We start from the raw sequence: 23,595 nt of genomic DNA, 5'->3' as shown, positions 1-23,595 counted from the left end.
GAGACTATTCTGATGTCTATAGAAACTTCTTCTTTTTCTGTACGCATGTGTCGTATTTGCGTGTATCGTGCTATACATAAACAGCAATTCACGAATCTATTGGAATATTATATACTTTCTGCTATATAGACGTATAGGCTTTTTGCTCATGTAGACTTTAGATAATTAAATTTAATTTATTGTTATTATTATAAGACTATGTAGCCCTTGTTAGCTTTACCTACTACACGTAAAACGATTCTTGAAATAAGAAAATATTTTTAAGACAGGTTAGGAGAAAGCAAGAAACAAAAGTAGGAAAAAAACATATGGCTTTTCCACCAGTACTCGAGAGAGAGCAAGAAGAAAACAAGGGGCTAGCTTTCTCACCAACATCAACTAGTTATGTGTATGAATATTTTTAGCTTTCTCTTTTTCCTATACTCTTATATGAAAAAATATATGTAAGGACGCACTAACAATCAGCTACATTTATGTAGACGAATATATGTGTATATAAGTATCCTCGTTAGTATCAGTAAGCTATGTGCACGTATTCACAAACTCCTTTTCCATCAATTTGAAACCCATATAGTAAATTATAGTTTTTTATTTTTTTTATATTTTGCATACAGTAAAACCATAAAATACAGATTTCTGAATACTCTTTACGCCGGACCCTCTAAGCAGTCTCTCAAATATAAGAACTTATTTAAATCGTTGATGTTGGTACGCGAATCTATCATCGACCAAAAAGGTGTTTTTAAACGAAAGCCATTTATCGTGATCACCGTTAAACCGAGGGAGATTTGCAACCGGTAGCTTAAGAAAGCGTTGTTTTTCGACGATTGTTGAATGCCCAAAGGCAACACGAGGATATGCGGAAAAATTTATGCTAGTAACAAACACTGATCAACGAGGCACGAAATATCTAACTACCGCGCACTATTAGATCCTCGTGTTGTCTTTCTCTTTTGTTTTCCCGCGCATCTCGAACTTAAGGTAGCATACAAAAGGGTAATGAATGAGTATATTGAGTTAGGTCACATGTCATTGGTGCGTGACGAGTCTTCGAGTGGCTATTACATGCCTCATCACCCGATGATAAAAGAGTCAAGCAGCACCACGAAGGTGCGCGTCGTCTTCGATGCATCCGCTAAGGCCAGTAAGGACTTCTCCCCAGTCTAAACTGTTTGATCATCTTTTGTGCTTCCGCACCTATCGATATGTCATCACGGCTGACATCGCACAGATGTACCGGCAAATACTTGTTCACAATGATCACAGACGGTTTCAACGTATTTTGTGGTTTCACCAAGGGGAAGTGAGAACTTTCGAGCTTAATACGATTATTTTCAGCGTGTCTTCTGCTCCTTATCTCGCTATACGCACAGTTGATCAATTTCTAAAATAAAAAAATGATTGCAAACTGTTGTATACTGATACAGACAGTTATACGTCTTACAGTTATTATTATTAAATATGAGAAAATCGTAGGACTTATGAAAGATGAGTGTAATGGTAATATTATTACGAAATTCATTGGTCTTAGAAGTAAAATGTACAGCATTCTTGTTCAGAATCAAGACATAATAAAAAAAGCAAAGGGTGTCAAGACCAATGTTGTTAAAGCCACTATTAATTTTGATGATTACATTGATTGCCTACGCGATCAAAACATAAATATAAATCGAGAGTAAATTAATATTAGATCTCGTCTGCACAAGATTTATACTGAAAAACAAAAAAATAGCTCTTAGCTCTCGTGATGATAAGCGATGTATTTTCCCTAATATCACTGATACATTACCCTGGGGGGGCATGATAAAGTAAATCAAAAACGGCGAGATGGAGATGTAGAATGGTAAGGAAGATAGGGAAAACATAACAAGTCCAAGAAATGAGAGTCATGGTAATATGTCACCAAGTGACCATAAAATAATAAATAGAGAATCGAGATTTACAACGGATGGAGGCGAAGAAAAAAATGAAGAGGACAGACGGAAAACAGCTTGTATAGGAGAGAGAATTCGAGGAGGGATCAACATGACGACATCACGAAAAGAAATAGAGGAACCTTCACATCCAGAGCAACTAAAAATAAGCGTATCATTGATCAAATGCAAAACAATGAGAGAAATATAATAACTTTTAGTTTTCATGATAGCGAGCAATGTAATGTTACCTCTATGATTGACTCATCGTCCAGCGAGAATGATGAAATAAATAAAGAACGTAACAGAGAAGAACAAAAGGGTGACGACAATGAGCTCAAAGTAACTTGTCAAAAAGAAACGAGTGGGGGGAATTACTATAGAAGAGGCAACTAAAAATAAGCGTATCATTGATCAAATGCAGAACAATGAGAAAAATATAATAACTTTTAGTTTTCATGATAGCGAGCAATGTAATGTTACCTCTATGATTGACTCATCGTCCAGCGAGAATAATGAAATAAATAAAGAACGTAACAGAGAAGAACAAAAGGGTGACGACAATGAGCTCAAAGTAACTTGTCAAAAAGAAACGAGTGGGGGGAATTACTATAGAAGAGCTCCCTTATGTGATAGTAAAAACCTCGTATAAAAACCGCAACAACAACGACAGGCCAGTTTGATCAGAGTTGGCAAACAGCAACGGCAAGTCATCGATCGTTTAGTATTTGAAGCAAAGGGTATCGTCCAACAACAACCTCCCAAGAAAACAAGTGTGAAGACAGACAATTTTGAAGAACTCCCGTTAAAAAAAAAGGTAAAAAGCAATTTTGAAGTAAATATAAATTTGTTTTTTTCATAACCATATTTTTTACCCATTTTTCTTTTTTTTCATGAATATTAAAAATAGTAAAAATTTATGTTTCTTTGTTACAGATGTCCAATCTAGCAGCTTTAAATAAAGCCGCTTCTGGAGGCTTCCTTCCATGCCGGAAAATCACCGAGATGATAGTAAACCACAGCTTCATGGTCACAAAATTAAAGAAAGTTAATACTAAATACGGAAAAAAGCATTTGTGGAACTCAATGACGAGTTTCAAATATTTTTACCCAGTGCAGTGTCAAAGAATATAGTTGATAATGAAGGGCTATATAATAATTTATTAGATTACATACAGAAAATGAAGCTCTTTATAACTTATAATGGTTCTCATATTCAATTTTCAAGTGAATAGGTTAAATAGTTTCTGTGGAAATAGCAAAAAAACATGTGTTGCATTGTTTTCCATAAAAATTTTTTTTAATAAATTGGTGTCTTTACAATTTAAATATATTTATTTACTTTATTTTTTCCATGCATTTGAAATATATCTTCTCTTGTATCTTCTATACATCATATTTTTTAAAATTATAAATGATCTTTTGAAATCCAACTATCGTGTGCACTGTCAAAACCCAACCATTTAACGAAAATTTGATTTTTTCGTCGGCGTAAAATTTTCTCAACAAGGTAAGTATTAGGATACTTGGTTTTCTGCAGTTCTTGATCGTAAAAGCCACCAGAGATTGGCTGCTGCTGATAATCCTCCAAATGGTAAGTGAATGGCTTTGTTGGTGCTACTCGGGTAACAGTAAAAATTTCTGTCGACCAATTAGGCGTATAACCTTTTTCAAAAACTTGTTTAGTATTACTCATACGTACTTTATCACCATCTTTCAATGTTGATTTTGTTCCTTTTTCGAATATATAAATTTTTGTAAAATATTTTTTCATTAGCTACTGAAACATCTTTTGGCTTCACACCAATCGTTCGGTGTTTTCGATTATTGTAAGAAGTTATCAGCTGTTGTAAAATATTGAGCCACTTTTAATTACCTCTTACACTAAACTTTTTCCACATAGCATGTTTTAGAGTACGATTAAATCATTTATATATAGACGCCTTAAGATTACTGTATGTAGAGTCTAAGTTAATTTTGTAATTTTTCATAAGACCTTGAAAATTTGCGTTGTAAAACTCTTTACCACGATCGGTTTTGCAAATTAGTTGGAACTCTTCCTTCCGTTATTATAGTTTTTATAGCTGCAGTCACATCTATACCAGTTTTATTTTTTATATACTTCAGCAGAGCTTTCCTCGTGTAAGATCTATCACTTGCTCTTTTGCAGACGGATACACTTTTTCATACTCGTACCTTCGCAATTGAGCCAAGGTAACAGGTCACTTTTATTTATACAACACATTGACCAAGCTCTTATCGCTCCGTCTGTCACATCTCATGCAACTGAAAGAGAGACTCCCTTTTCCAAATAGGCAATCGCATAATACAGTATGAACACCTTATAAATATGCGCACTATCAAGTAAATATTTTTACGTATCAAAACACGTACCCGCTTTTTATTTCAGCATAGGCATGTTTAGGAATAAATTCTACACCATGCTTTTGCTCTCTTATTATTGAGACGTATTGAATATCACCCTATATTGTAATTTTGTAAGCAATTCTACTAGCTTAAAATTTTTTATAACAAAAAGATCTGCTGGTAGAGGCTGCAGTCGTTGAGATGTTTCCAAGCGAGGAAGCAGTTGTCCCCCACGATTCTCATACACCCGTTATCGAGAGTGCAACAGTGCCAATAGAAAACCCCAGATTTGACGCATTATTAACGTTAAGATCTCGTCAACAATTTCCATTCAAGTGTGTGAGAGAAAACGTGATTGTGGAAATTTTATGGTGGAAAAATCACTATAAATTTTTTCAGTTGTGGGACATTGCATTGCATCAAGTAAATCGTGTGTATCTGAAACTCATTACGGAGAGAAATACATGGAGGACATATCACTTATACTATACAGCTAAAAGCAATGCGAACCCATTGCACATGATTTTATATTTTAAAAAGGATACTTATACTCTTTTATGCTGCTGTGAACTTTCAAGGTACAGCGTGGAGGACAGAAGAAGATTTATCTTCTGAAACGGTAGGTTATTCAAACACATTGAAATGATATAATCCTATTGCATGACACATCTGCTGCCATAAAATTTATCTTAGTGTGTAATAAACTTAAAGTATGGTAAAAAAGGGTATTAAGTAGTAGTGCATGATAGTTTTTCACCACTATACATAAGACTGTCTCTGACATTTTTTATTACTCTATCTCAATATAGCCTTACATAGTAAAATGGGAAATTTGCCATCAGCATGCGTTACCGAGTCAGGCGCGTTTACTCACGTGGGAATAGATTTTTTTGGGCCGATGTACATCAAAGAGAAGTAACTGCGGAATCGTAATCGCGTCAAGGTTTATGGTTGTGTGTTTTTATGTATGGCATCGAAAGCAGTGCATATCGAAATAGTGAGCGATTTAACCACCGAAGGATTTTAGGCGCATTTAAGCGTTTTTTGCGGCCGACGCGGCATTCCCAAACACGTGTTTTCGGACAACGGCTCGAATTTTGTCGGAGCAAGTAATGAATTACAAGAAATGTTTGCTTTGTTTAACTCCGACCAGTTTCGTGACGATGTTGATCATTTCGCAGTCCAGAGAAACATCATCTGACATTTCAATCCGCCGCTTTCACCACACTTTGGTGGGATTTGGGAGTCGGCAGTAAAATCGTTTAAACACCATCTTAAGCGAGTGATCAGCGAACAACTCTCAACCTTTGAAGTACTTAATACCCTCGTTATCGAAATCGAAGCCATTCTTAATTCTAGACCACTTTACAGTATATCGAATAATCCTAATCATATAGCAGCCATCATGCCGGCACATTTATTAATCGGAAGACCGTTGAAATTTCTCCGGAAGCTGACCTTTCTTGTGCTCCAGGTAACCGATTGTCAGCATGGCGTTTCATCACGAGAGCACGACAAGATTTTTGGAAGCGATGGCACCTGGAATATTTGCACGAACTTCAACGTCGACAAAAGTGGAGCAAGTCCAATCATAAGATCGGTATCGATTCCGTCGTCCTCCTCATCGATAGAAATCAACCCTGCATGCGATGGCGGCTGGGGGTTGTCATCGAGATCCACCCGGGCGCTGATGGCATCGTTCGAGTCGTCACCGGTAAAACTGAGCTAGGGAGCTTCAAACGCAACGTCACATCGTTGTGTCCACTTCCGATCTCATCGTCACAAGAAGAAGACTAAATTTTCGATCGTGTTGTCTGTCTTTTATTAAACCGATTTGTGTAAACATCGCTCGAATTGTAAACACACTTACACACCACTACACTCTCACACCATCGTACGATTCGCACAGTAAGCACTTTTTCGAATACGCTACACATATGATGTTCTCGATTTGCTCGCCTTCTCTCGCAACGGGGGGAGCATGTTTAGTCGAAATGACAAAAATTCGTAGACCGCCTCGTGAGCGATGGAGGATCAACCTCGCAGCACGCCGAAGGTGGCAACACACCGAGTTCACACAAAATTCATCACATATTCAGATATGCAAGCGCCGGTCAATTTCTTTCTTACCTTCATCCTTTTTCTCCTTTTGTGTCAGTCGGTACAATTAATCGCTCTCGCAACAACTCATTAAGTCTCTCTCTATACTTTCATTAGCTAAACATTTCTCTCCTTCTCTATCATGCACCTACATCTCCATCTCCTTTGCTCCCATTAAGTGTCCTCGGGTCATAGGTCTCTCCCCCTCTCTTAATTGCTTACATCATTTTCTCTTTTCCCGGTTTTTCACATCAGGTGTAAGCATAGAGGTATAATAATAGAGTGCGTGACTGCTATACTGGCCTGGAAGTTGCAGCGTCAGAAGGTGCGAGAGAGAACGCATTCTATGCCACCACTCCTGATTAGCTATTCCGATGAGTCCCCCGACAATGTATATGTATGTGTGTGAGTATAGCAGTGCATCTGCATCAGAGTGGTCAGTGGTGGCATAGAATGCGTTCTCTCTCGCACCTTCTGACGTCCCCTCTGCCTTGGTCGCGCGCTCTATTATTATACCTCTATGGGTGTAAGGGATTGATGGGTCCTGACGACTGCAGCGGGTAGGAGAATTAAAAAGGGAAGGGGGGTCTTGCGACTACTTTGGGTGGGTGATTTGGGTCAGTTCCGAACTATCTGTCTATACAAAGCGGTCTACAGTTGTCAACTGCGATCTCGAGTATCTGGCATAGTTGGGTATTATATTCGTCCTACTGGTTTCTACATCTTTCCTCATCATCATCACGCACACGTGTATCTGGGAGTCACCTTTATGGGGTTAATTTTTCTCACGCTTTCCTTTTCTATCATCATCGTCATCTGCATCATCTTAAAGAAGCTCGGCGTGCTGCGAATAAAGCACGGCGAAAATCCGCTTCACGGACCGTGCGACGTTTGTCAATTCGTGAGTTTTTCAAGACACGTGCGGACGCGCACGTATACGTTTTTTACACGCAATACACAAGTACACACTCTTGATTGCAGGAAGTTTATCTTAAATTTATTGTTCAACCTCACTCGTTTGTATTTTTTATTAATTTTTCTTCTCTTGGGTTTTTCTCTTCGGAGTTTTTCCCTTGAGCCACGAAGTATATCTTCGTTCGTGGCTCATAATCAGTGCATTTTGAATTTATTTCACCTATAGTTCATTCCTATTCTCCGTTCCGATCAATTCAGCAAAATTGTCTTTTGTTAGGAGGATTTTAATTAATCATTTGTAAATTGAGTAGTTTTTTGTGCCACGATCCCTCCTAAATTTTAAGTAACAAATAAGTTGACTTCGTCAAAATAGACGCAGCCAACAGGGCAGCAACACTCTTGCTACAATTCAGTATGGATGATATCGAATGCATGAATCACCAATTTGATTTAGCTCATTGTGCTGTGAAGAATGCTTACAGCTTTAAAAAAATGGATTTTAAAAGAGCAGCAACGACAAAACGATATTTTTTAATCAATGTACACCTGATACACAATACTTATGTAATAAATTAGTTCTTCATGAATCTATGTCGATTTTTTTCATTTACGCCTCCTTATTACTGCGCCGATTAAAATTACTTTATTGTATTAATTGACTCTATTCGTTGGCGAGGTACTGCGGTGAAGAGGAGTAAGCCAAGCAATGTTGGGATACGCTTTCGGTTATGAAATGGTATACATGTTCTCTGGCAACACGCATTACTCAATACGCCCGCTCTTGAGAAAAAAATATGATGCTGGTACATTATACGCCTAAATAAGAAGCGAAGAGTTATCGGCCACGGCTTACACATACGTGTATCCTAGCATGACTCGTTGCACCCGCTCTTGCTAAGAAAAAAATATTACACTGGAACATTATACGCCTATAAATAAGAAGCGAAAAGTCATCGGCCACGGCTAACACATCCGTATAGATAAGAAATAATAGCTCCGTTTACTTGGCAAGGTACTGCGTTGAGTAAGCCAACGTTGGTCGCAGCTGAACGGGATACGCGATCCGCTACATCCACTGATACACGTTCATGCTTGATCATCTTCCTCTCGTGCTATACGTTGGGCTTGTCACACCTACACCTTTCGGACCCATCCTGATGACGTCGGAGCTTGATTCGCGGTCGGAAAGGAAGGGAGCTGTCAATACCATCCAACATCACAGCATCCGGAAGAGGCCCCCTTCCCCTGACGTTACCATCCGAGTAGTCCGCACCACCCACCGCTCGTGCCCCTCCTCCCACCGCCCGATCAGCCCCCACCACCGCCTCTCCTCCACCGCCTCTTCTCCACCAACAGCTATAGCTAGAGCCTATCCCCCTACCACTACCTCAGGGGGGGAGCTGGGGGGGTGCCAGAACCGCCATAGTTTACCTACTTTAAGAAACGTCAACTTCGCTGGTCGAAGGCAAGGCGCATGACGTCGTCGTTGCAGGTCGAGAGCCTTCTGTCTCCGCAGCGTTCCCTCCCAAAAGGTCGGCGCTGCTGATTGATGCGTTGGTGGTGGCGTCCTCTGGCGCGCATCACCAGAGTTTACGCGTGACCAGCTGCTGCTTACGGTGCGGAGCTTGTTTTGAGTTTCGGCCAGGGGTTGACGCCACAGAGGTAATGCAGATTATTTCCAAGTTGGTGATGGATATGTCCAGCATATATCTAATGAGTTAATTTTTTGTGCGAATCACCCACTTCACTGCCTGAGGCCATATCCCAAGCTGTGTACCACCTATGATACTTATTTATACTTGTTGCGAAACAAGCTTCGAGGATTCTTTTGTAGATGGAGAGCAGGTTATTGGCAGGTTATTCCGATAAATTAAATAAGTAGATAAGCTATGGTGATTCTGGCCCAGGTGGGCTTATGTTACCAGGTAATTTCAGCCCACTCCCTCTCCGCGGCGAGTGGCCCCTCTTTTCGAATGGAGTGGTCCCTGCTGCGGCCAATGGGTGAGCAGGAGCGGTGGCTTCCTCACATTTCTTGTGCGTGCGCTGCTTGAGGTTCCGTGCGCCACCTGCAGCGCTGCTTGAGTTCACGCGCGCTGTTTGAGTTTATGTGCAATGTGCATTAGCACCTGTAGCGCCACGTGCGCCAGCTTGTGACATGCAATGCAGTTTGAGTTTGCGCGCGATGCAATGTGCGTAAGTCGTCTGCATCGCTCAATTGCGTGCGCTGTTTGAATGTGCAAAATCGTGAGCAGCTTGTGCACGTGGTAGTTATATGCATACAAAATTTTTTTTGTGTTAGCGAGCGCGTTGCATGATAATATAAGATGTGGAGTGGTAGGGAAATCATTGTTAAACATTTCTTGTTGTATTTTCAAAATCAGTTTATATAAAATGAAAAATGTACATGATTTACAAAACGATTCTGTTAAACATGTTGTTATTAAAATACAATACAATGCATTTTTACAGCTCTATACTTTAATTATTATTATCATCATCATTAACATCAACCCATTCAAAGAAAAGTTTACTTTTTTCTCAATTTCCTTACGAATGTTATATTTTATTATATCACGAATTATACAAATCTTATTAATTTTTTAACTTCAAGTTACAAAAATTTTATTAGTTACTCATTATAATCAACAAAAATGTGGAAAAAAAATTAAATTTGGAAATAAAACATAAAAGTCTTTCATTTTCATTAATTGCAAATTACCATGCTTATAAAACGATTCCTGAGATTGTATTATTATTTACAATTATTTATGTAAATGTAAACAACAACCACTATAAAAGTATATTTGACTATATATCTAATTACAAAAACAAATGTACGGTGAGCTTAAATGAATTGTACTTCATCCCGGCTCCAGAAAAAGTCAATATTTTCGTCCAGACTCAGAAAAAATTTAATAGTCTTCACACGGACTAGAAAAAACGGGTATAGTTTTCATCCGGACTCGAAAAAAGGGCATAGTTTTCGTCCAAGCGTGAGAAAAGAGCATAGTCTTCGTCCAAACTCCGGAAAAGGGCATAGTCTTCGTCTGGGATCCTAAAAGGGCATAGTCTTTGTCCAGGCTTCGAAGCAGGGCATAGTCTTCGCCCGGGGCGTCGATATGGCCTTAGTGTCTTACGCCAGCCCATTTTGTTGGGTTGTCTGCCCGGTCTCGGGACTGTACACCTGCTGCTCGTCTCGCTGGAATGACCGTTGTGTATTAACAAATACAGTTATTAAACACAAACACCATTCTTACGCTTGTTACTCAACGCCAGTGAAGTCTCCGTGGGTGGGACTGAGGGAGAGTGGTGACTCCCGGCCGGCCCGAGCAAGTAGCGGTTTTCTCTGATAACAGAGAGGGCTGCTGCCCTGGTTTTAACCCTTTCCAAATACTTATTTCTAGAAAAAAAAGGTTAGTGCTGGCCTTCGCGGGTCAGTACGAGACTAAAAAGATGCCAAAATGAAAAACGTCGATGTAAAACTTGTACCCAAGGCGGTAACCTTTTTAAGAAAATCCGCTGGCAGTTCTGATCCGGTGAAAGCCCGGGTGACTGACGCAAGCCCCACGGATTCTAGGGGGGGGGGGCCACAAAGTCATGTCTCATGGCCAACAAGGACTGCTAAAAGTTCCATGGCCCTTTCTAACGGACAAAGGACGTAAAGGAAGCCTGTCGAGCATAGGCACTAACGACACCAAGGACAGCAACGTGTCGGTATTTAGCTACCAGACCCAGGAAAAACTTGTCTCTTTAGAAAAAAGTGCCACTAGGCTTGGAGCAAAGCGACAGCAAGTTGCTGATAAAGTTGAATCAGCAACGAATGACATTACAGAGACGCTACAACTGATTAACGATAAGTACGGCAACACAGCGAACGCTGTTAAAAATGGGCTTAAAGCGGCGCTCAAGCATCTTCAAGAGGCAGAGGTGCTGAGAAAAGGCTGTCTTACTGAAAAAGGTTTGTATACCAACGCTTGGAAGTCGTCATTTGAATCCCTGCAGTGGAGGGAAAAAAGGCAAGATAATTTTCGACAGCATGTACAGAAGAAAGCCCAGATTACTGCCCTAAAAGAAATAGAACGAAGTAAAAAAAACAGGAGCCTATCAAACAGCCCTGAAAAAATTTAGCAGGCTATGTCTTCAAAGAAAAAGAAATCAGGCAGCAGCAAACAAGAGAAGATTTCCATAAATGACAAAACAAGCTAGAAGAAAAAAGTCGACATCACAACAACACTAGTAGTGAAGATGGCCGAAGGGCAAACCTTTGCAAAGATGCTAAGGACGATGAAGGCGAACTTTGACCCTGATAAGGCTAATGTGGCAGTCCAAAGTGTTGTCAACACAAGAAAAGGAGACATACTTGTTAAGGCCAAAGGTGTGGAGAATGCTTCTGCATTCTCACAGCAAATTAAAAAGTTGGTAGCCGGACAGGGTACTGTCAAAATTAGCAACAAAAAAGTGACATTAGAGGTCCGAGACCTGGATGCCATTGTAGAGCAAGATGAGGTTAAAGAGGCTTTCGCTAGGACTTTTAAACATCAGAGCCAGGAGCCAGAAGTAGCTCTCTTAAAGCCAAATGCCAAGGGACAGAGGCTGGCGTTAATAAAGGTGGAAGAAGCAACTGCCAGACAAGTAGAAAAGGAAGGCAGGTTATGAGTTGGTTTTGTAAGCTGCCAAATTTAAAGAAGAATTGAAGTTACAAGATGTTACAAATGCCTGGGATATGGACACGTCTCAGGCAATTGTAGAGAAGGAAACAGATCTAAGCTTTGCTTCCCGTGTGGAAGCTCAAACCGCCGGAAGAAAGAGTGTTCAGGCCCAGCGCGGTGCTTTTTTTGCCCAACAACGGACAACAAGCACGATGCAGGCAGCGGGAGCTGCCCTTTATTTAGAAGAGCCCCAAAATAGGCCAGGGATAAGGCCCAAGCAGGATCAAAATGAGGCAAAAAGGCCTTGCGTTGAAAGACAGGCTTGTGTGGACCCACGCTGCGCTGGGTACTTTTCACCTATCAGCAAGGAAAGGCATTAAGCTTATAGTGGTGCTGGCTAGTTAGGCGGCTTACTATGAAGCGCTAGACAAGGTGCTGGTCCTCAGGGACCCCGAGTCCTTTTTAGGACTCGAGAGCATCAGCACCTCTAGCAAATGGTGGCGAGTTAGCTCGTTAATGCTGTGAGACGCGATGGTCTCCCTGGTGGCTCTACCCTGAAGTGATGCTAACGCGGTTCCAGGGTGGATCAGAAGCCACGCGGCATGGGCTGGGGTTTTAGTGGTTATGGGTGGTCAAATAAAAAAAATCTTTTGAGTTTCACACTACCGCTGCCCCAATGCATTTTCCCTCCCTCCACAAAAAAAAAAAAAAAAAAAATACTACTACTACTACAACTACTTCTACTTCTACTACTTCTACTACTACTTCTACTACTACTACTACTACTGCTGCAGCTGCTGCTGCTGCTACTACCACTACTACTACTTCTACCACTTATACTTTTTCTTTGACGTAATTTTATTTTACCAATTATAGAAGTTAGGATTGTAACATTTTTGTTTGGTTTTTTTTCTTACAAAAATCATCTACATAATTTCCTTTAATACGTCGCTTTCGACTAACTCTATTTTTTGCGGCTTAAGCTAAACTCAGTTGCTTGAGCTTTTCTATAGCCTCTTTTTTTTTTCTTTAGGTTTTTTAATTATTTTTTAAGCTGGGTTACCTATTTTAAAATTCTTTCGCATTCTTTCATTTATTCGCTTATCATCTTTTTTATTTTTCGTTTGAGTACCCCTGGCCTTTGGTTTTAAAGAGCTGTCTCCACCCTCAAGGTTTAAATATTCCGTTCTTTGTTTGTCTATTTTTGTAGATTGTTTGTCAGAAGCTTGCTGTCTAACCGTACTACTGGTGCTGCAACAAGCAAAGAAGCTTTATGCTGTGGTGTAAGCGTTGGTTGTTCACTGAAAAATAAAATGAAAAATAAAACGTTTTTTTTTTTTTTTTTTTTTTTTTTTTTTCATAGTTATAATATTCAAACTTCCAACCTACCATAGCATACATTTTTCTTCTTCTTTTACCATATTTATCATCATACTTGGTATATGTGTTGGGATTTTTTTATAATCGGCTGCTACTGCTTTCAGCACTGTTTGATTCAGTGTATGCGAGATGTTTTCTTTTTCTCTTTTTTCTCCTTTTTCTTCTTTTATTGGTTGTGGCCCCGTTTCAAAACTCCAGTTTTGCTACATCTACCACGAAACCGACGATGATAAAGCGGTTAAGGGCGTTTTAACAGCTAATACTTCCTCTACCCATGCAGCTTCAGATGCTGTAAGGGTGTTTTCTTTCAAGAAAAAAGAAACAAAACATTTCTTAAGACAATATTACAAAATATTAAGATTCAATAGAAAATAATAATTTTTTTTCTTACGTTTTTCTTCATCGAAAAAAGAATCTACTGTGGGAACTGCAATGTCTCCAAGGGAATTCATAGCAGCAGCAACATCTTTATCTTTATAAACAGCCTCCACAACATCTGCTAAGGGATCCTCCTCCACGGGTATTTTATGACTTACAAGGTCTACACGGTCTAAAATTACCTGCATTTTTTCTTCTTCATACTCCCTTGTAAAAGTATTTATCGCGCGACGAAAAAGTCGTTCGTTGTACCTTCGAATGTCACCAGCTGATGTTTCTTAAACCATTTTTTGCACTTTAAAAAATAATTTTATGTTCATAAAACTTACACTATTTTAAGAAAAGATTTTTAAATTCAAATTAAGAATAAGGAAATTAAAAACTCTCAACATTTCTGCGGAGAGAGTTAAAACAGATCTTTATAATTATTTCTGCGGTAAAAGTGTTATTTTTATGAAAAAGATTTTTTTTTTTATTGAAAGAACTCTCAACATCATTGCTGCGGAGAGAATTAAAATATAACTCTCCCTAATTATTTCTGTAGCTGAAGCGATTGATGAAATGTCAAAAATAAAAAAACTTATGAGGGTGAGAACAAGTAAAGCTAAATAAATTATAAAATAAAAGTACCTTATTTTGTTCAAGAATAATTCCTAGTCGTTTGAATACTCCCTAAGTTGCTGGCTCCTTGTGTGATTCACTAGCTATGATTTAAAATCAAGGTCAAGAGCAGTTATAAAATCCTCCGGAAAGTGCATGAAAATGTATGTAGAAGGGTGAAGGAGTGCGTAAGTTATTTCTGATTGGCTATTTGAAAATTTGAAAAACCTATTGTAGAAGGAAAAATTCATACATGCAAAAAATTACCTGTATGACTGAGACCAAGGGAGAGAATTTTTGCGCATACCATAGATACAAGACATAGTTTCGCATGCTTTGCACATTTTTAAAGGGAGGGGACTGCGGAGGCTGGTGTTGCACTTGTATCTTTCTCTAACTGCTGTTTTGGTATTGCACTTACATCCTTTTCTAACGCAGCTGTTTTCTTATTGGATCAGAGTAGTTGCTCTAAAATTAAGAAAAGCAGAGTAGCACTTTGATTTCAATCATTTCGAAATAGTACTACGAAATAGAACGATACAGTTAGATATTATTATTGCAATGGCTAGAACGCGACCAGTTTATCGGACAAGTGAAATTGAACTTAAAGAAGATTTTGAGTTCCGAAATTTTTTAAGCGAGATGCCGCCTAGTGTTATTAATATCCTAAATGAAATATTTTCTGAACAACTGATGGACGACGATTTTTTGGTGGACTCAATACTTTTATCAACTTATGATGAAAACTCTGCAGTTATCGGTAATTTTTTTTTTTTTTTTTTTCTTTATTATTATCTAAATTCGTAATATTAAAATTCATTGAAGTTCGGGAATCACCGATTTCTTCATTCATGAAGAATTAAGGACTTTCTTCGAGCAGAATGCGTTGTGGGGCAAGTAGTTCCTCTAGATCTGTTGGTTGAATTACAGTCGGCAGAAACTACTACCAATATTGACAACGTTGAAAATTTTATATTTGAAGGTGAGTTTAATTACTTATAATAACTTTCTCCATTCTTCTTTAAATGCTTCTCCTTCTTATTTTTTCTTTTTAACATTATTTTTAACATTATTTAAAAAAAAAATTTTTTTTTGTTCGACACTAGGTAGATTGTTTTGAAACTCATATTTCGAGACCGTGTTCTTCAGTCGGTGACATCGATGTAGTTCGAGAGTCACTGATCTCCTCACCAACTTCTTCGTATACTGAGACTTTTGATGCTCTTCGAGCAGCCACATTAGCATAATGTATTACAGAGCAAACAGCTCCACTTGATCTGTCAGTAGTCTTACAGCCGGCAGAAACCGAAACCACCATTGCCAATGTAGAAAATGTTAAATTTGAAGGTGAGTTTAATTACTGTTAATTATTTTCTGTCTAGTTTTTCTAAACGCTATTCCCTCTAATTTTTTTTTCTTTTCATTTTTTTTAACATTGTTTTTTAAATTTTGCTACACAGATTATGAGGATTCATGTTTCTCAGGTGATAAAACCGATATAGTTCGAGAATCACCGATCTCTCCAACTCCATCGTACACGGAGAGTTTTCATGCTCTTCGAGGAGCAACAGCAGCAGAGCATATTACAGAGCAAACAGCTCTTCTTGATCTATCGGTAGTTTTACAGCCGACAGAAAGTGAGTTTAATTACTTTTAATTTTTTTCTCTAATCTTCTCGAACGTTTTTTCTTCTTTTTTTTTTTTTTTTTTTTTTTTTTTTTTTTTTTTTTTTAACATTATTTTTTTATTCTGTTCAACAGATTATGAGGATTTATGTTCCTCAGGCAATAAATCACCGGGCTCTCCAACTCTTTCATACACTGAGAGTTTTTACTCTCTCGAAACATAAATTAGGAGTATTTCACCGCAAAGACTACCACTAGAGTTAAGCATATCACTTTAGTCAGCACAGGTGTCACAAGTTATCGATTTGACCTTTTCGCCAGAAGTTGCGGTAATATCCATTTTTCCGCAGTTGAAAATCGAATCATCTCCGGAAATAGTTAAAGTTAAGAATTTATTAAAAAGAAAAAAGGTTGAAAAAGAAGTTGAAAATGAAATGAAAAAAAAAAGTATGTCGCAAGTTAAAATTAGGATGACTTAAATTTTAAAATTGTTAATAAATTGTAAAATGTATTAGAAATAAAATGTAAAATATATTGAAAATAAATTGTAAAATATATTGAAAATTAATTGTAAAATATATTGAAAATTAATTGTAAAATATATTGTAAAAAAATTATAAAATATATAGTATTTAAATAAAGTAAGATTGTAAATATCACTGCATTTTAAAAATTACAGAGTCTTAAAATTTATTATACTATATCCCAAGGTCTGACAAACTTGCTACCTGCATTTTATGACCAAGTGCACATAGCCATAAGTTTTTAAAGTATACTACGCACGTTAATAAAATGTCTACAGTAAAAATGTATTTTAGACGTACTAAGGTAAAGAGATGTTCAATTCACAGAAAAGGATCGGGATACTTAATTAGGTATTCAGTGTAATGTACTTTAACGCTATTTTCATTTGCTTGTATACCCTCGACTAAAGAAGGTATATTTCTCTTTTAGTGATGTAGTATAGTATATATTTCTAGGGTTTTAAGACTACAAATAATAAATTTAAAAAAAAAAAATTAAATATGTCAAACTTGGGGAAAATAGGGATTCCATGGCAGTTGTAATAGTGCTTAAGCCACCTTTAACGTGAAAAAGTTTATCACATGTGGACAAGAAACAAAATCGTTGGTTGATAACCAATTTTTATGGTATAAGCTGGAATGTCAGAAACATTTCTTATGAAAGAGGGCTTAATAAATTTAAAACTGAACTTGTTGACGCGGAAACGGTTTTCGTCAAGGGCCTTGAAAAAAAAAAATACCTGGAAGAAATACTAACATGCAAGTATGTATATGCACACATGATAGAATATAATAAAGGTGCGAGTCATTTATATTTTCTACACTTTTAGATTCGTTAATATTGAGGAGTATGGATGCCCAGCGCTTGCAAAACTTAAAAAAGCCTATTTGCCATGCAAATACCTTGCCTTTAACATTAACTCTTTATGTGCTATCAGAAATGTTTCTGCAATAAGGGATTCGATATATTTTTAATTAAATCAAAAAAGTTTGCTTAGTTCGATGTATAAAGTAGTTTTTCCTTATTAAAAATTTTTTTGCCAGTAATAATAAAGAACTGTTAGAATATGTAAATTGTAGTTCAAGAATAAGATGTAAAAATAATTTTTAAAAGTAAAGTTGTGCTTCTAAGCCATTCAACTGACCGATTATAATCATAAGAGCTGCTCAGGCACTCGGGTCACTCGGAGAGAAGGAAAGCTACATCTCATACTTGCTCATGGAGAGAGATTGCGCAATCTTACGCAGCGCTGTGGGTGGGCAGATGTCACTAGCTCCGATAAAGAAAAGTTATAAATACAGATTGTATATTATTTTTCACTCAGTTTCACCCGTGTGACACAAGCAGTATCAGCAACGGTGAAAAAAAGAGCCTTGTCAAATAAAGAATATATTAGAAAAACAATTTTTAACTTTAATATTTACAATTTCAAAACTCATCATAGATTTCATCATTAGTATCCACGGCTTTTATAATGCTGATAGACACTTCATACCGAAAGAATTTTCAGTGATTTCTTTGCAAGAAAACGTTGTTGGCCATTAAATAATTAAGCTACCTTGCAATTTTAATGATTTACTGTTTGAAATAAAAAAGCATAATAATCACGAGACGGTAGAAGTCCACGAAATTAAATGGTTTGAGGATTACTTTAAATGACTTAAAGTATCATCTAATAATTGCCAAGAACCTGAAAAGAATTTATACTTACGGAAGTGATGAAGCTAAGTTTTTAAGCTCAATCCTGACACGTGTAGTTTACGATTTATCCCAAATGCATCGTACTTTCAAAGACTTTAAAGACGAAGTCTCTTCTCCAGTATGCCTTACACACGGACAAAATCATTTTCAAAAGAACTATTTTGTGCCCTACATATAGCACATTTATCGAAACAATGGTTTCTGACTAGCATGTCAATTAAGTCATCAAAGCAAGACAGTGATTTTTATTATGCAGCATATAAACGCCTTAAACGACAAAAGTAACAGCCTACATGGATGACTGGCAACGACGTGGTTGGTTAAGCGAAGAACATAATATAAATAATACTGATAAATTTTTTCCGCCAAATTTTTATGTATTTTAAGAACAACATGTTTAATAGAATCGTTTTGTTAATCATGTACATTTTTTATTTAATATAAACTGATTTTGAAAATAAAACAAAAAATGTTTCACAATTATTTTCCTACCACTCCACATCCTACATTATCATGCAACGTGCTCGCTAACACAAACAAAGTTTTGTATGCATATAACTACCACGTGCACAAGCTGCACACGATTTCACACATTTAAACAGCGCGCGCAAAACAGCGCTGCAGACGATTTATGCACATTGCATCGCACGCAAACTCAAGCAGCGCTGCAGGTGGCGCACGCAACCTTAAGCAGCGCATGCACAAGGAATGCGAGGAAGCTACAGCTCCTGCTTACCCATTGGCTGCAGCAGAGACCACTCTACCCGAAAAGAGGGGCCGCTCGCTGCGGAGAAAGTGGGCCAAAATCACCTGGCGACTCGAGCCCACCTGGGCCCGAATTGCCATAGCTTATCTACTTAAATAAATGAACTAAAGTATCCACGAGTCACCTTACAATCGCTTTTAAGAAAGCATTAAATTGTTCTTGCTTTTGAAGAAAATGCTAGCACAAAAATAAGCACTATTTAGATTTGAGCAAACGAAAGAAAAAAGCTAAATTTTTCTTCATTTTTAATTTCTTGAAGCCATCTTATCTGTTTTCATTTATATTTGATTATGAAATTTTATTACAGATGTTAATAATAGACTTATTTATGTAGAAATGTATAATCACCGATCCAGTCAGGAGTAAGGCAGAAAATAACTTACAATAAAGGTTATAAGTTAACGTAATAAAGTTCTTTTATAAATCTCTTTTTACTTATATATAATACAAAGTCCCAAAGATCGTTGTAATTTCTAACCACAAAAACTACTTAACCGATTTTGCTAAAATTCGGCATATTGATTCTCGCAACTTCCTAGATGATCTTCGTATGGTTTTTATTTAGAAAAAAATAACAGCAATAGTAATAAAAAAAAATTTTTTGAACAAACGCTATCTTATTAATTAAGTTTAATAAAGTTTGCTGAGTGGCATCAAAGTAAAATACAAATTATTTGCAATCAAAGTAAGTGGGTCTGTTTATAGTGTCCCAAGGCAAATAGTTGTTCACTAACAGTGAATTAAACACAGAGTGTTCAGTCGTGCAGCTGGGTATTCCAGCTACTGACGACACTTTTCTGCGATGGACAAGCGATCATGGAGTGCCACAAAAAAATAGACGTTCTGACAACCAATGTTTCTGGCGTAATACAAGGAGACATACATCCAGAGCACAATCTTCTCTAACACTTTCAGGGTTTTGTAGCAGTTCTTTAAACGAACCTAGTGCTATCAGAGTACATTTTGCTACAACAGCGAGCCAGGAAGACTGTATTAAGAAGTTTAAACTGCTACATTGGCTAAAAATTTTATCAGCCTTTTCTTAGTAGTTAGTCCCGACGGTCTACCTACGGCGGTGGTATTCTCCAGACCAATTTTTCCGACCTGCAATAAACGGTTAGTTATCTGGGGAACGACCGTCAAACGACATATTCCTTGTGTAGTAGCGTACCTTCCTCCAGTATGGTCTCTGTATGCCTAGACTCCAAGAGTAAGAGTTAAGCTACCCACAGTCAGCTCTTTATCGTCGAAAATAATAATTAGTAAAGACTGAAAGAATCACCACTGGCTCTTTTCAGGGCCATCATCAGTCTTTACGTTCACTAAATTTTCTTATTCCATAAAGCTTAGTAAAGGCAGCCATTATTAAATCAAGTTAGGCACTCATTGGCAGATGTCACGAGCAGAGTTGTTCGTTGCGAATCTAAGAACTCTGGCCACCAACGACCGTGCATGTTGCTTTTTCAACACTAAGCATTCAACCATAAATCACCGATCCTCTTCAAGATCTGCGCTGGGTGAACCTAATAGGGTGAGTAGTAAAGCTATGAAGAAGAAATAAACTTGAGCTAACGGGACGGACTCCAATAAGAAAGTGTTACGAACCAACATTTTTACCTTGGATCACAACAATGACTGAGCTCTGTGAAAAGGGAAGATGCTTTGGACACCAACGAACAACACCATGAAATATTGAGAAAGAGCGCTAAGACTATCATAAACGCCTTAAAGTTTGTGATTTTTTTTTTAATCAGTCTGGTAATACAACAGCAGTCTAGAAAAGACCACCCTAAGGTATCCAGGCAGTCATGTTTGCAGGAAACTTGAGTCAAGGAAGAGTTTAACTCACTGGTCCCTTTTAGGGGCATCGAACGTCGAACTACCTTGCCTAAAAAATGTTTATAAAAAGGAGTCCTTAGAGCTCATGAAAGTTTAAACAATGGCCATTGTTGCAGTAGGGTGAATTAAAATGGAAAGTTTAAATGCTTTAAAAGTATACGAGTGCAGGCTTTAAGGAAATGATGCAGAGCATTTATCTATTTGGAAACAGTGAAATAAAAATTGATAAATAAAGGATCCAATAAACTTAATGTAAGAGATCAGTTTCTTATCAAAGTTCTGACAGTAATTACTTAAATTTTCTAGCTTTTCAAATAAATAAAATATTATGCTTTTGTATTCATTGGGGAGCTAAAAAAAAGAGCAGATTTAAGGAATTTGTTTCACTGATAATAATGTTTTAGACTTAAAAAAAAATTTTTTTATTGAATACTTTTTGTCAGTTTATTATACTCACAGTTTGAGCTAATAGCCCTTTTCATTTATTTTAACGTATGAAAGTACAAATACACGGTTGGTTAAGGTAAACCACTTATTTATGGCATAAGGAACGCATGGTACTTTTGAGAATCATTATATTTTTCAAACTTTATAGCTTATTGTTTTTCGAAAATGGCATGGACTTAAAACAAAAAATTTGTCAATAAGAATTACGTGTCAACATTTTACGGTGTTCCACTCAGTAAATCTCAGGCAAAGCCGAGAGGGAGAGCCACTAGTTGATGCATACGTCCAGTATTTATGTTTTTTATAACATGAGCGAATGCAGAATGTAGCAAGAAGGTTAGAACAAGTAAGTTTCAAAAGATACAGAGAGTAAGTAATCACTTGTTCAGATACTTTGCTCATGGCACTGGTAGTAATAAACGAGTTCAAAACGATAGGCATTGTAAGAGACCTGACAATTCTGAATCTCAACAAATGGTCATGCTTCGTTGAACAGTTTAAAAAACTTTTGAAAGATCTTTAAATATCTGTCATACTATACACAAATTCATCAACACTACCACCAGCGGATCAATGATACAAAATTATCAGAGAATATTACGAATCCACAGTACGGGGATATGAGGAAATAAATAAAAAGTATGGTAAAATTTCAAATAATTTTGACAAGTGTAAAATGTGCTCAAAATTAAGACAATTTGTGCTTAGATGATGGTCATGAGAGACTAAGTTGATGCGAGTAAAAACAACACAAGTTATGATACAGGGTATTTGTATTACAGGGTCTGTTCAGAGTGTCTAAGAAGAACCTTCAAAAAAATATTAACTAATTATTACAGACCTAATAATAAGCCTTTATAAAATGGCTCTACATGTATCCTGTCCATACGGGGTTGGCGAATTCTGGTGGTAATAGTAATGTAGTATCAATAAAGGTGCATAGTATGACAGATAATTAGAGATCTTTAAAAATTTATTTAAACTGTTCGTTAGAAGAAACAATAAAAGCCCTAGCACATAATTTTATACAATATTTTATACCTCTAAAATGCATATTATCTGACCGTTGAACTCACTTCTTGAGAAAATCAATGGAGAGGTGCGTGAAACTACTTGAAAAGATAAACTTGGCAATTCAGCAATTTAGCCACAAAGTCATGGGTCAATAGAAAAAATGAACTACCTACTGTCTGTATATATATGCATTACAATAATTTAACAAAACATAAGAGTACTGGATACTAACTACATAAGTTGGTGTTTGGATAAAGACCGAAAACACCCATAAGTGGTAAGATCTTTGGATAGGGCCTACATATGAAAATAGACACATAATTTCGAAAAAACAGTTTGAAGTGTTAATAAAAATCTGCGTAGGAAAATAATAATTTTAATGACGAATGCAGATGACTTAAAATACAAGATGTGGTTAAACTATTTCAGTAGCTTATGTTATTACTCACAGTCCGTAGGCTGGCTACGAAAATTTTAAAATATCCCTCTCTTTCATTCTTAAATAAACGAGAAGAACTTTATTCTTATTTAATTATTAACAGTGTGCAATAACATAGATACTTATAATAAGAATACACTAAAAATACTAAGTAAAAAAGCTGTAACTTATGCCATAGAGTGCCACGTTTGGCTTTGCCCAAATATTATTACGCTAACTAGTGACAATTAAAGCACATTACTTTACAAAACAAAGTCAAACTTTATTAGCAGAAGTGAACAAAAGTTACCAGCTTGAGGTTACAAACTTAACTTTACTTCTATTTTTTCTTAACAATAACATCTAGCAACACCAAGCTACATTTTTTATCGCATGGCTACTCATATGTCCCATGACTTTTTAACTGTGTACCCAACAGTATAAGCCGCAAGCCTAGAATATATTCGAGATACTATTTTGGTCATGTTCCCAAGGCAGATGTTTCTGGTGTTTCTGTAAGGAGATTATAAAGATTGATAGCCAATGGCTAAAGACAATTTGCTTACAGCTTCAAAAATGTTATACAAACTACTTGTAATATTGTAATATTAGACGCAGTTATAATATTTTCTAGGATCACGAAAAATGTAAAATAAGTGCCAGTGTACAAAATAGTCAGACAGTTTTCGAAAAGATAACGCTGTTCAATTTGAAAGTAATACATAAATCTGCATAAAAACTACCTTCAACGAAAGTAAAAGGTAAGAAAAGTTTGACATGTTACAATTAGTTACTTAAACTATTTATTCTTATTAATTGGGTGGTGCAGGTACATTTTTTAATATAAATGGTACTCCTATTATGAACACTTGAAAATAATTATTTCAAGTGCTTACTCAATCCTTCTAAAGCCGTTCCATGACAGAAAAGTAAGAAATTTTTTTGAAGTCATTGGTAA

Source organism: Copidosoma floridanum, unplaced genomic scaffold (assembly GCF_036245765.1).
Source record: "Copidosoma floridanum isolate Cflo_tuat_1 unplaced genomic scaffold, Cflo_Japanese_pri ptg000008l, whole genome shotgun sequence".
Lineage (NCBI taxonomy): Eukaryota > Metazoa > Arthropoda > Insecta > Hymenoptera > Encyrtidae > Copidosoma > Copidosoma floridanum.
Note: the sequence above shows the minus strand (reverse complement) of the source record.